Source organism: Nerophis lumbriciformis, linkage group LG10 (assembly GCF_033978685.3).
Source record: "Nerophis lumbriciformis linkage group LG10, RoL_Nlum_v2.1, whole genome shotgun sequence".
Taxonomy (NCBI): domain Eukaryota; kingdom Metazoa; phylum Chordata; class Actinopteri; order Syngnathiformes; family Syngnathidae; genus Nerophis; species Nerophis lumbriciformis.
In genome coordinates this window covers 40,347,125-40,360,515 of record NC_084557.2, presented here as the reverse complement: position 1 = coordinate 40,360,515, position 13,391 = coordinate 40,347,125, and the positions used below count along the sequence as shown (strand labels likewise).

The window sequence follows — 13,391 nt, the reverse complement described above, 5'->3', positions numbered from 1 at the left end:
TCACAACAAGCTTTTTTATATTTGCACAGTATGTATATATTATTAATGTTGTAAATACAAATCTCTATATGTCTGGAAAGGCTGGTCCTGAAAAGGTAGGCATTTTTCGGAGGTCTCAAGAAGGTAACAAATACAAGAATGAGGGTGTGTGTGTGTGTGTGTGTGTGTGTGTGTGTGTGTGTGTGTGTGTGTGTGTGTGTGTGTGTGTGTGTGCGCGTGTGTGATGTGTGTGTGTGTGTGTGTGTGTGTGTGTGTGTGTGTGTGTGTGTGTGTGTGTGTTTGTGAAAAATAAAACACAACCACAAAACACCAGCTGTAACTTTAGTTCAATTAGCAAAATCAATACAAAATTTGGTAGAAACCCCGTTTCTATATGAGTTGGGAAATTGTGTTAGATGTAAATATAAACAGAATACTATGATTTGCAAATCATTTTCAACCCATATTCAGTTGAATATGCTATAAAGACAACATATTTGATGTTCAAACTGATAAACTTTTTTTTTTTGCAAATAATCATTAACTTTAGAATTTGATGCCAGCAACACGTGACAAAGAAGTTTGGAAAGGTGGCAATAAATACTGATAAAGTTGAGGAATGCTCATCAAACACTTATTTGGAACATCCCACAGGTGAACAGGCAAATTGGGAACAGGTGGGTGCCATGATTGGGTATAAAAGTAGATTCCATGAAATGCTCAGGCATTCACAAACAAGGATGGGGCGAGGGTCACCACTTTGTCAACAAATGCGTGAGCAAATTGTTGAACAGTTTAAGAAAAACCTTTTGCAACCAGCTATTGCAAGGAATTTAGGGATTTCACCATCTACGGTCCGTAATATCATCAAAGGGTTCAGAGATCTACGTTCCCATCCTCACCTATGGTCATGAGCTTTGGGTCATGACCAAAAGGACAAGATCAAGGGTACAAGCGGCCGAAATGAGTTTCCTCCGCCGGGTGGCGGGGCTCTCCCTTAGAGATAGGGTGAGAAGCTCTGTCATCCGGGGGGAGCTCAAAGTAAAGCCGCTGCTCCTCCACATCGAGAGGAGCCAGATGAGGTGGTTCGGGCATCTGGTCAGGATGCCACCCGAACGCCTCCCTCGGGAGGTGTTTCGGGCACGTCCGACCGGTAGGAGGCCACGGGGAAGACCCAGGACACGTTGGGAAGACTATGTCTCCCGGCTGGCCTGGGAACGCCTCGGGATCCCCCGGGAGGAGCTGGACGAAGTGGCTGGGGAGAGGGAAGTCTGGGCTTCCCTACTTAGGCTGCTGCCCCCGCGACCCGACCTCGGATAAGCGGAAGAAGATGGATGGATGGATGGATGGATGGGTTCAGAGGGTCTGGAGAAATCACTCCACGTAAGCAGTTAAGCCCGTGACCTTCGATCCCTCAGGCTGTACTGCATCAACAAGCGACATCAGTGTGTAAAGGATATCACCACATGTGCTCAGGAACACTTCAGAAACCCACTGTCAGTAACTACAGTTGGTCGCTACATCTGTAAGTGCAAGTTAAAACTCTCCTATGCAAGGCAAAAACTGTTTATCAACAACACCCAGAAATGCCGTCGGCTTCGCTGGGCCTGAGCTCATCTAAGATGGACTGATACAAAGTGGAAAAGTGTTCTGTGTTCTGACAAGTCCACATTTCATATTGTTTTTGGAAACTGTGCACGTTGTGTCCTCCGGACCAAAGAGGAAAAGAACCATCCGGATTGTTATAGGCGCCAAGTTGAAAAGCCAGCATCTGTGGTGGTATGGGGGTGTATTAGTGCCCAAGACATGGGTAACTTACACATCTGTGAAGGCGCCATTAATGCTGAAAGGTACATACAGGTTTTGGAGCAACATATGTTGCCATCTAAGCAACGTTACCATGGACACCCTGCTTATTTCAGCAAGACAATGCCAAGCCACGTGTTACATCAACGTGGCTTCATAGTAAAAGAGTGCGGGTACTAGACTGGCCTGCCTGTAGTCCAGAGCTGTCTCCCATTGAAAATATGTGGCGCATTATGAAGCCTAAAATACCACAACAGAGACCCTCGGACTGTTGAACAATTTAAGCTGTACATCAAGCAAGAATGGGAAATAATTCCACCTGAGAAGCTTAAAAAATGTGTCTCCTCAGTTCCCAAACGTATACTGAGTGTTGTTAAAAGGAAAGGCCATGTAACACAGTGGTGAACATGCCCTTTCCCAACTACTTTGGCACGTGTTGCAGCCATGAAATTCTAAGTTAATTATTATTTGCAAAAAATATATATATATATAATAATATCTTGTCTTTGTAGTGCATTCAATTGAATATGGGTTGAAAAGGATTTGCAAATCATTGTATTCCGTTTATATTTACATCTAACACAATTTCCCAACTCATATGGAAACGGGGTTTGTACAAACCTTTAGGGGACTGACAAGCACATGTGTGTGTAAAATGCGAGCGTGATTAAGATGGAAATCATGGCCGCCATCAAGCAACATGCCAATGTAAAGAGCGGGACTAAGTAACTAATTGTCTGAAAGTCCTTACCTTTTGTCTAGTCATGATCAAACTTTGAGGATTTATTTATTACACGTGTGCTTGCATGTCTTCCAATGCATTTTGACCACAACTCATAGGGCTTGCTCAATTAAAACCATCATTGTAGCTGAGATAGGCTCCAGCGCCCCCCGCGACCCCGAAGGGAATAAGCGGTAGAAAATGGATGGATGGATGGATGACAAAAGGTGTTATCATATATTCACAATTATAAACGGACAATTTAAATGAGCCTCAAGTCGTAAAAAAAATTACCTTCTTTTCTCATCATCTGCCAAGGGATCTTCTGTCCTGATTGAGACAAAAAGCACATGTCAGCGCCAAGCCTTCTTACAAGTGCACTCCTGTGCCGTGATGCATGAGCAACAATTACAGGCTTCACTTGCCATGTTTTAATTTGACCATTTTGTAATAGAGGAAGAAAAGAATATACGTAGATACAGTAGATTTCACATGTAGAAATGGAAGGAGAAAAATAAAAGAAGAAAAGACAAAGTGTAAAAAAATATGGATCTAAAAAAAATAGACGAATAAAAATAAAAAAATACAATAAATACAGAGACTAAAGATGAACAAATACCTGACAAACATTGTATAATCATGTATAAACAGTGGTGTGCCATCAGGGCCAGCAAGGCCTTCTCTGCTGGCCTAACAACCAGAAATCATGATCATAATTAAAGATAAAAGTGATTTTTTTATTTACTTTCCCTAAATATCTAAACGCTCTCTTCATGTCATATTATGCTCCTTCCTATGCTGTTGTTTTTAGGTTATAGAGTTTTTATCCAATCAGAATTCAGCTAGCTTATGTTGCCATGCTGTACCAAATCTGCCCGAGGCCTTCAGAATCAACAATGCAGGCGTCCGTCACAAACATTTGACAGACAGTTGCGATAGCCAATCAGATCACGAGTTGTTGTCAATAAGGCCTTCTGGCTGGCCAAAGGCAGATATATAATGTGATGTTATGAGCTAGGTAACATAAGAACTCCATTACCCAGCATGCCACAGTAGTAAAGAGCATGCGCAGTAGCCCCGTTTAGATTGTTGAATGTAGACATGCGAGCAGCGGGATGTTTTTGATGAGCACGCTGTGGAGTAAACTTTAAGAACTCAGACAACACGCCTCGGCTGAGATCTTTTATGATTAGACAAGACAAGACATATATTTGCAAGGCCATTTTCAAGAAGGATTTTTAAAGAGAAACTACATCTTGTGAGACCATGTCGCCCAACCCCGAAAGCTCGAATGTGTTCTACAATTTGTTTAGTTTATTATTATTTCTTCGGTCAACAGTCAACAAAATAAACAAACCGTTTTACATAAACAAACAGTTGTACATACATAAATTGAAAATGTTGCAGACTGAAAGGGTTTAGGCTGAAGTTGAACACTTATTGCTCCTAACTCTATTAACAAAGTCAAATACAAAATGAGCTTCCAAAAATTATGAAATTTCCTTTTCACAACATATTATAAATACACATTGTGCACAACATAAACGCTGTTCAATTATATACACAGTAAAGGCATGTGAAATATCCTTGTACACATGTTAAAGGGGAACATTATCACCAGACCTATGTAAGCGTCAATATATACCTTGATGTTGCAGAAAAAAGACCATATATTTTTTTAACCGATTTCCGAACTCTAAATGGGTGAATTTTGGCGAATTAAACGTCTTTCTATTATCCGCTCTCGGAGCGATGACGTCACAACGGGACGCAATCCGCCATTTTCTCAAACACACTACAAACACCGAGTCAAATCAGCTCTGTTATTTTCCGTTTTTTCGACTGTTTTCCGTACCTTGGAGACATCATGCCTCGTCGGTGTGTTGTCGGAGGGTGTAACAACACGAACAGGGATGGATTCAAGTTGCACCAGTGGCCCAAAGATGCGAAAGTGGCAAGAAATTGGACGTTTGTTCCGCACACTTTACCGACGAAAGCTATGCTACGACAGAGATGGCAAGAATGTGTGGATATCCTGCGACACTCAAAGCAGATGCATTTCCAACGATAAAGTCAAAGAAATGTGCCGCCAGACCCCCATTGAATCTGCCGGAGTGTGTGAGCAATTCAGGGACAAAAGACCTCGGTAGCACGGCAAGCAATGGCGGCAGTTTGTTCCCGCAGACGAGCGAGCTGAACCCCCTGGATGTCTTGGCTCACACCGTCCCTTATGCCACCGAAGATGATCAAGAGAAGAATATCGACCCTAGCTTCCCTGGCCTGCTGACATCAACTCCAAAACTGGACAGATCAGCTTTCAGGAAAAGATAGCGGATGAGGGTATGTCTACAAAATATATTAATTGATGAAAATTGGGCTGTCTGCACTCTCAAAGTGCATGTTGTTGCCTAATGTATTTCATATGCTGTAAACCTAGTTCATAGTTGTTAGTTTTCTTTAATGCCAAACAAACACATACCAATCTTTGGTTAGAAGGCGATCGCCGAATTCGTCCTCGCTTTCTCCCGTGTCGCTGGCTGTCGTGTCGTTTTCGTCGGTTTCGCTTGCATACGGTTCAAACCGATATGGCTCAATAGCTTCAGTTTCTTCTTCAATTTCGTTTTCGCTACCTGCCTCCACACTACAACCATCCGTTTCAATACATGCGTAATCTGTTGAATCGCTTAAGCCGCTGAAATCCGAGTCTGAATCCGAGCTAATGTCGCTATAGCTGGCTGTTCTATGCGCCATGTTTGTTTGTGTTGGCATCACTATGTGACGTCACAGGAAAATGGACGGGTGTATATAACGATGGTTACAATCAGGCACTTTGAAGCTTTTTTTAGGGATATTGTGTGATGGGTAAAATTTTGAAAAAAACTTCGAAAAATAAAATAAGCCACTGGGAACTGACTTTTAATGGTTTTAACCCTTCTGAAATTGTGATAATGTTCCCCTTTAAACCTTTGCGCCAATTATATACTATATACAAACAATTATACTTCCATTATTATTTATATCCCACATTTAGTTTTTAATTAACATTGATCATAGTATTAACTACTGTGTTGATTCAAGAGTGATATATTTTTTCAAGACATTGGTCTTAAATTATTTCGTTATTTCTTCACATTTAATATGTTTTTTGCAATTTTAATTTAGACAGTACCACATAAGATATGTTTTAATTGCTGATGCGGGTTTATTGATTTTTAAATGCGCCAGAAAATAACTTGTTTTGTATACTGTTGATTTATTTCAATGGACAGTAGTGCATATGTGTGTTTTTGTATAGAATTTCTCCAGCAATGGTCATGTGGTGACATAAATGATGGTATTTTGAGAGGTAATCATTGGACACAGGACATCACTGAAGGCCTAGGTGGGAAACGCATGGCCCGCCACTGTGTATAAATAAAACCAGTGGTTCTCTAACTTTTGCACCAAGTACTACCTCAGATAACACCTTGCTCTCCAAGTACCACCATAATGACCAACATTACAACGCAATAGCACAGTAGGCCAAAATATTCATTGAAAACACGGCAGGGTAATATTTTTGGCCACTGTAACATTTAGGGTTGCAACAATTAGTCGACATTGTCTACAATAAAATTTGTAGCAGACGATTATATATTTGTCGACAATAGTCGTGACGTCATCACTAGTTTTTTTTTTCCGGGCGGAAGTGTGTCACTCGCAAAAACATGGCCAGGGCTAAAATGAAAAGTGTGAGGATATTTCCTCTTATTCTTGTTGAAAACATGAATACTTCGCTCATTTTGCAAAGTGGACCTTGTTTTTATGGCAGTGCATCAAAGATCCGCCAGCATTTAAAGACACAATGTCGGACAGTTGGAGGGAGGATGTGCTTTGTTAACAAGAGTGAGACAAAGTTTTGTGAAAAATAACTTGAACTATCATTTTAAGCCAAAGTCAGCCAGCTAAACTTTGTCTACATCAATTCAAGTACCTTTTAAAGCAGCGTCAATTTGCAATGACGTAAAAAAGATACTTTAACAAACGCGAACCGCACACACACACACACCCACACTCGCACACACACACGCACACAACCCCCCCCCCACACACACACACACACGCACACAACCCCCCCACACACAAACACACACACACACACACACATTCTTGTATTTGTTGCCTTCTTGAGACCTCTGAAAAATGCTTACCTCTTTAGAACCACCCTTTCTAGATATATAAATATTTGTATTTACAACATTAGTAATATATACATACTATGCAAATATAAATAAAGGTAAGCTTTTAGTTATTTAAAAAAATATTTGTTTGTAATTAGTTTTCAATCTTCATTATTTCCTTCAAGTTATGACAGTATGTCTCTATATACATATTTTTGTATTAATTTTTATTAATTTTGGCTAAAGCGGGCTTATTTAAATTTCTTACACACACTTGTTATTACATATGTTGGCCAGAGGAGGAGCACTTCAAATGTTTACACACACTTGTTATTTCATATGTTGACCAGAGGGGGAGCACTTTTAAAATCAATTTGAAAAATCCCTCCTTTTTGGGACCACCCTCATTTTAATAGATTTCACCACAGGGGTGCTAATGAGACATTCTCTATTAGATGCAATGGTTTTCTGTAGGATTTTGGTCGTAACTTGTTCACCGGTCCTCATATGAAAGGTACTTTTCCTTGTTGATGTCTCAAGAAGGGTAGAAATACAAGAACACACACACACACAGAGAGAGAGAGAGAGAGAGAGAGAGAGAGAGAGAGAGAGAGAGAGAGAGAGAGAGAGAGAGAGAGAGGCACCAATGTGGAGGTATCATAAGATTATTAAGCATCCAATTTATTAAATATCCAGCATTTTAATAATTATTCACAGATTTAATGCTACACATTGAGATAAATAGAGTGCTAAAACTGCTAAGAGTTAATCAATAATCAATATACCAGTGGGCAGCTTTTAAACTTTACTTGACGGTGTAAATGTGGAACTTTGAGTCAAGCTAAGCTGACATAAATCAACAAAAAAAAAATTCCCCGGCTAGCTGGACCAAACAGACAACTGTCTATCGAGTGAGTTACTATACTATTGGTCATGATACATGCAGCACGTTATGCTTGTTATTACAACTACAGTACATATACTGTCGAGCGAGCTGTGTACAAACAAAACATGAAATAATACTTTACAGATATTGTTCATGTTTTTCACCCAGTACAGATTGGTGTAGTTCCTCAGTGTTCACTCTTACAACAACAATGTTGCTACAGTTTGGTTATTTTATAGGTTACAGAACGTATTGTTGACGGTTTTTAAATGCATTTTTAAAGTGATTTCGAGGCCGAATGGTTTGATTGCTAGCCAGCTAGAACGAGCCCATGGTTAAAAATGCAAAAAAAAAAAAAAAAAACTTTTGTCTTCTTGCCTCTCATAAGGATTGTGAACGATAGGCGTGTATTTTTACCCTTCTTGAGACATCAACAAGGAAAAGTACCTTCCATATGAGGACTGGTGAACAAGTTAGGACCAAAATCATACAGAAAACCATTGCATCTAATAGAGAATGTCTCATTAACACCCCTGGTGGTGAAATCAAAATTAGGGTGGTCCCAAAAAGGAGGGATTTTTCAAATTGACTGTGTGTCGTTTTAAAAGTGCTTCCCCTCTGGCCAACATATGTAATAACAAGTGTGTGTAAGAAATTAAGATGCAGCCCCTTTGGCCAAAATTAATTTAAAAAATAAAATAAATACAGTATGTATTCAAGTTATAACAGTATGTCTCTATGACATACTGTTATAACTTGAAGTAAATAATGAAGATTAAAAACCAATTACAATAAAAAAATAAAAAAATTGATTAAATACTTACATTTCCTATATTTTTACATAATATGTATCATTAATGTTGTAAATACAAATCTTTATATATCTAGAAAGGCTGGTCCTGAAGAGGTAGGCATTTTTCGGAGTGTGTGTGTGTGTGTGTGTGTGTGTGTGTGTGTGTGTGTGTGTGTGTGTGTGTGTGTGTGTGTGTGTGTGTGTGTGTGTGTGTGTGTGTGTGTGTGTGATATTTTGCTGCGGAGTACACTCTTAACACACCGCTGTCAGCTCTCATGAGTCCTGCACTGCTCTGATGTTTATCAAGGATCACACACACACACACACACACACACACACACACACACACACACACACACACGTACACTTGTACACAAAAATACATGTTTATACTAAAATGATTCCAGGAAGCATGCAGCCCCTGCCTCGTCTTTGACAAACCTTGCCTATTAAAGCAAAGGACACGCTTCCTTCTTTGTAAACTACAACAACCCAGGGGAAAAAATGTTCTTTTTCCATTTTCACAAAGTCATCCCTTTATTTCCATTGGTCATTTGGCGGATTTCATAGTTTAAACCATTAGAAATCCATTTCAAGTGAGTCAGGGCAGATGTTCCCCATGCATGAAAAGCATGAGATCCGACGCCATGGTGATTCAGGTTGATTTTTGCCTATTTTTGTGACAAATATTGTAATTTTCTATTAAAAGACAAAAAGTAGCGGGCTTGGACTGCACTGCCCTAGGGCGCTATTTGTGGGGTTTGTGTTCCCAGACCATCCCCGAATGGCAAATTAACCCGAGTGATTAAGAAACCCAAAAAATTACTATTTTTGACCTTGGACTATGATGCTGCATCAGGGCACCATTGTACATTATGCTGGCTCGCCCCTCCCCCTACAAACGCTCCTGCGAGCCCACCGGTTTGAAACTCAAGGCCCGGGGGCCAAATCTGGCCCGCCACATTATTTTATGTGGCCCGCGAAAGCCTGCAAATAATATGCTAAATCTTTTCCTACTAAATATACGAACCCCGTTTCCATATGAGTTGGGAAATTGTGTTAGATGTAAATATAAACGGAATACAATGATTTGCAAATCCTTTTCAACCCATATTCAATTGAATGCACTACAAAGACAAGATATTTGATGTTCAAACTCATAAACTTTGTTTTTTTTTTTGCAAATAATAATTAACTTAGAATTTCATGGCTGCAACACGTGCTAAAGTAGTTGGGAAAGGGCACGTTCACCATTGTGTTACATGGCCTTTCCTTTTAACAACACTCAGTAAACGTTTGGGAACTGAGGAGACACATTTTTTAAGCTTCTCAGGTGGAAATCTTTCCCATTCTTGCTTGATGTACAGCTTAAGTTGTTCAACAGTCCGGGGGTCTCCGTTGTGGTATTTTAGGCTTCATAATGCGACACACATTTTCAATGGGAGACAGGTCTGGACTACAGGCAGGCCAGTCTAGTACCCGCACTCTTTTACTATGAAGCCACATTGATGTAACACGTGGCTTGGCATTGTCTTCTGAAATAAGCAGGGGCGTCCATGGTAATGTTGCTTGGATGGCAACATATGTTGCTCCAAAACCTGTATGTACCTTTCAGCATTAATGGCGCCTTCACAGATGTGTAAGTTACCCATGTCTTGGGCACTAATACACCCCCATACCATCACAGATGCTGGATTTTCAACTTTGCGCCTATAACAATCCGGATGGTTCTTTTCTTCTTTGGTCCGGAGGACACGACGTCCACAGTTTCCAAAAACAATTTGAAATGTGGACTCGTCAGAAAACAGAACACTTTTCCACTTTGTATCAGTCCATCTTAGATGAGCTCAGGCCCAGTGAAGCCGACAGCGTTTCTGGGTGTTGTTGATAAACGGTTTTCGCCTTGCATAGAAGAGTTTTAACTTGCACTTACAGCAGTTAGCGACCAACTGTAGTTACTGACAGTGGGTTTCTGAAGTGTTCCTGAGCCCATGTTGTGATATCCTTTACACACTGATGTCGCTTGTTGATGCAGTACAGCCTGAGGGATCGAAGGTCACGGGCTTAGCTGCTTACGTGCAGTGATATCTCCAGATTCTCTGAACCCTTTGATGATATTACGGACCGTAGGTGGTGAAATCCCTAAATTCCTTGCAATAGCTGGTTGAGAATGGTTTTTCTTAAACTGTTCAACAATTTGCTCACACATTTGTTGACAAATTGGTGACCCTCGCCCCATCCTTGTTTGTGAATGACTGAGCATTTCATGGAATCTACTTTTATACCCAATCATGGCATCCACCTGTTCCCAATTTGCCTGTTCACCTGTGGGATGTTCCAAATAAGTGTTTGATGAGCATTCCTCAACTTTATCAGTATTTATTGCCACCTTTCCCAACTTCTTTGTCACGTGTTGCTGGCATCAAATTCTAAAGTTAATGATTATTTGTAAAAAAAAAAAAATGTTTATCAGTTTGAACATCAAATATGTTGTCTTTGTAGCATATTCTACTGAATATTGGTTGAAAAGGATTTGCAAATCATTGTATTCCGTTTATATTTACACCTAACACAATTTCCCAACTCATATGGAAACGGGGTTTGTATATATACATGTATATTAATATGTTACTTATTGTTAAAATCAGCCCTCTGAGGGCAACCATAACTGAGATGTGGCCCTCAATAAAAACGAGTTTGACACCTCTGTGCTAGACTGATCCGACCATACCTGTCACTTTCCGTATCTTAAATCTTACCATACTTGCCAACCCTCCCGGATTTTCCGGGAGACTCCCGAAATTCAGCGCCTCTCCCGAAAACTTCCCGGGACAAATTTTCTCCCGAAAATCTCCCGAAATTCAGGCGGAGCTGGAGGCCACGCCCCCTCCAGCTCCATGCGGACCTGAGTGACGTGTTGACAGCCTGTTCTCACGTCCGCTTTCCCACAATGTAAACAGCTAATGATCGAGGGCGAGTTCTTGGTTTCTTATGTGGGTTTATTGTTAGGCAGTTTCATTAACGTCCTCCCAGCGCGGTAACAACACACAACAACAGCAGTCAAGTCTTTGTCTACTGCAAAGCAGTTCGTCTGCCGTAAACAGCAATGTTGTGACACTTTTAAACAGGACAATACTGCCATCTAGTGTACATGCATATGTGACCCACCCATAATGTGTCACATTTTTGTGTTGATTTATTTATTTTATTTTGTGGTTTGAATTCGTTTTTGGAGCTGTCATTACACATTTATCAGTATTCACATTGGTCAGTAGGGGGCAGTAGGGCGTTTCTTCCCAATTGAATGCTATCACCTGCAGACCGGAAGTGTCTTGTCATTCTGATGAGAGCGACCAGTCTGTGAACAATTGAAACGTCCTGTGTGCTTTTTCCTCCTGTATAACAGGTTAGTTTAACTCACTGAATAATATCCATGTGATCTTTATAAGTTTAAGTACACATTCTGATGGTGGAGCCTAACTCTAAAGTGTTTGTGAGTTGTAGTTTGTATTTGTGAATGAATCCAGTGCACAGCTGCAGTAATCAATACAAAATGGCGACGTGAGTGCGCAATGTTTATATAGGAACTTCTGATCCTAATTCAGACTCCCAAATTAGAGCTCCCGTTTTCTTATTGATTTTATAATGTATATTTGTATAATGTGTGTGTTCTGAAATAGTGACAGAGAATAGAACAAGGATGGACAATTCAACCCTTAACTCAACAATGAGTAGATGAGTGTTATGTGTGTGTATATGTGTAAATAAATGAACACTGAAATTCAAGTATTTATTTTTATTTATTTATATATATATATATATATATATATATATATGTGTGTAATAAAAAAAAATATATATAGCTAGAATTCACTGAAAGTCAAGTATTTCTTATATATATATATCTTAACCACGCCCCCAACCACGCCCCCCGCCCCACCCCCGACCACGCCCCCCGCCCACCACCCCCCACCTCCCGAAATCAGAGGTCTCAAGGTTGGCAAGTATGCGATATACATTCCATAATTTCTGTCCTGTGCAGCCACTCAGGAAAATCATATTGTTGATGTAAATCAGGGGTCCCCAAACCGCAGCCCGCGGGCCGAATATTTGTGTAAGCTTAAAACTCACAATGTCTCTGTGGCGCAATCATTTAGCGCGTTCGGCTGTTAACTGAAAGCTTGGTGGTTCGAGCCCACCCAGGGACGTGGCCCTTTTTAACTGCAGGACCACAGGTTCATGACTAAAAAAAAAAATTAAACTTTGGGTCGAATCACAGGCTAAAAATCATGATTTGCCTTAACTCAATAGTTTTCTAGACCGAGGACCATCAGATAGACCGTGTACCCCTAACTTATACAGTATATTTTGTATGGAAGGTTGAAAAAAAAAAAAATCAACTGGTCCTATATATACCTTGTTATTCTGCAATACCAAAATATTCAAATAATACATGAGTTTATTTTTCTGTGTTTGTATTTTAAATGTAGAGTGAGTAGGGCGGCCATGCTACTGTCATTTATAAAGTACACTACATTGTGTTGGCTCAATGTGGATTTAAAAACGTTTCAAATTTGTGGAAAAATTGCAGGTGGAATTTAAGTAAGAAATATATTCAACCGAACATTTCACAGCCCACCTGTTGTGGACTGATGGCCTTGTCTGCCAAGTAAACAAGTCTCTGTGGCGCAATCGGTTAGCGCGTTCAGCTGTTAACCGAAAGGTTAGTGGTTCAAGCCCACCCAGGGAAGTACTTATGCGGTCCTCTCCAAGGTTTCTCATAGTCATTCACATCGACGTCCCACTGGGTTGTGAGTTTTTCCTTGCCCTTATGTGGGCTCTGTACCGAGGATGTCGTTGTGGCTTGTGCAGCCCTTTGAGACACTTGTGATTTAGGGCTATATAAATAAACATTGATTGATTGATGATTGATTGAGGTGGAATTTAAGTAAGAAATATGATTAACCGAATGTTTCACAGCCCACCTGTTGTGGACTGATGGCCTTGTCTGGCAATTTAACAAGTCTCCGAATATTCGTGTAAACT

The 13,391-nt window shown here is 40.3% G+C and overlaps 1 long non-coding RNA gene across 1 annotated transcript in view; it reads right to left on the bottom strand.

Annotated features, from left to right (window-relative positions):
- Positions 1–13,391, bottom strand: part of LOC133612314 (uncharacterized) — a 48,090-nt gene that overhangs the window by 18,225 nt on the left and 16,474 nt on the right. The window contains exon 3 of the long non-coding RNA XR_009816105.1: positions 2,801–2,831. This is a non-coding gene — a long non-coding RNA (uncharacterized lncRNA). The remainder of the gene's footprint in view (positions 1–2,800; positions 2,832–13,391) is intronic.